Source organism: Electrophorus electricus, chromosome 10 (genome assembly GCF_013358815.1).
Source record: "Electrophorus electricus isolate fEleEle1 chromosome 10, fEleEle1.pri, whole genome shotgun sequence".
NCBI classification, from domain to species: domain Eukaryota; kingdom Metazoa; phylum Chordata; class Actinopteri; order Gymnotiformes; family Gymnotidae; genus Electrophorus; species Electrophorus electricus.
Genome location: NC_049544.1, coordinates 3580662 through 3582500, shown reverse-complemented (window position 1 = coordinate 3582500; position 1839 = coordinate 3580662).

Below are 1839 nucleotides of genomic sequence, written 5' to 3'. Positions count from 1 at the left end.
GATTCTCCAAGTCTCCGTGCCCAGTACTGAGCACAACTCATGACTGCTTAATGCTACGACAGCATCAGGCTATAAACAGTACAGTTTGGACGCTTGGCTGCTTTGGTGCAGGCTGTCACCTGAGCGCTGGGATTTCAGGGCCTGTCTGGGAATTCCCACTGTTACCTAATCAGGGTTTCTGAGGTAGAAGACAGAGAGAGAGTGAGAGAGAGAGAGAGAGAGAGAGAGAGAGAGAGAGAGCAGATTACTGCAAAGTGCAGCGTATATATACATGAACACATGCACACACGCATACTCACACACTCACTCACTCATGCACACGCATTCATGCACACACAAACACAGATGCACATACTCATACACTCACTCATGCACACACACTCATATTCATGCACACACACATACACACACACACACACACACACAGTGTGCAAGCATGCACAAGGATGTGAATATAGCTGAACAGAAAAATGCACTTGCGTAGGGTAAAGACAAGCATGCGTTCCCACCTGCCTCCTCAGATACCTGACTCAGCTGTTCTGTAGAGAAGTGATGGCCTTTGAAGAGTGGAAGGAGCTATCATTACTTGAGAGATAGAGAAAAAGGGGAAGGACAGGGAGAATAAGCCCTCTATTGTCTACACCAGCACCCACCTTCTTGCCCCCGTATCCGAAAAATAATTGTGTTGTCCTAATTACAGAGAGATACTTCCAACAGGTGTGGGGAACTGCACCTGGAGGTGTGCGTGCATGTGTGTTTGTGGAGTTTGTGCCAGAATGTTTGAGAGAAGCTAATTACATTTTTTAAAGAAATATTGCACTTTGAGAGAACAACAGTGCTCTGAGAGTACATCTAATAAGCTTGATTGTGCAGGTAAATACCTTCAGATTTGCTCAAAATACATTCTGCTTTCATTCAATACTTGAAAATCTGCTCGACACTGTTATTTCCATTTAAAACTCATGTGCAAACTCAGGCTCCATTCCAAACTTACTCAACAATGCTCTCCACATTCGAAACTCTTGCGTGTTCATGTGCTATGTTAGCACTCAGCAATACAAGCCTCTCTGAAGCTACACATCTGCTCGGTGTGAGGCACGGGAGAGCTTGTGCCCAAACTCCAGCCAGTGAGAGTGCTAGTTCCTGTCAATGCACCAGTTGTGGCAGTTTCGTTGCCATGGTGAGTCCATCTGCTTGTAATGTTTTTGACATTATCTAGATTAGCTTACTTTCTAGAATCAAATAAAATATAAATTATCAGTAAAACACACAAATATGTAACATGGCTAGTTATGTAATGTTAGCTTTTTCATTTTCTTAGCAGATCTTAACCATGGATATAACATTACTTAGCTAGTTAACAAACTTAAAATTAATAGTTTTAAATTCGCTTCAGTCAGAAAAGTTAAGATAATGCTACTTCCTTTGCAGAATACTGCACCTGTTTTTTAAGGCCTACTCATAATCCTTATCATTGTTCCCATGCATGCTTATCACACATATTGGTTAAGCACATCCTTAGATTATAAATGTAAGGGATAAATCTCTTTGCTACTAACATTTCAGCACCAATCCCTTTGGATAAGAAGTATAGGCCTACTCTAAAACCCTAAAATTAAAAACTGGAATATTCTGAAACTAAAGACGCAGCTGGTTTACATATCTTTTGCTTTCTGTATTTTAAAGCTTTTGTTTCCTCTTGCATTTCCACTAATCATTGTTCATTGTGAACTATGGCGCAATGGATAAGAACAACAGGAAATATCTGATTGACTGGGTTTTGCTACAGTCATTCCAGCGTTTTACATGGGGAAGATATCACCTTTTGATGGGGACCGA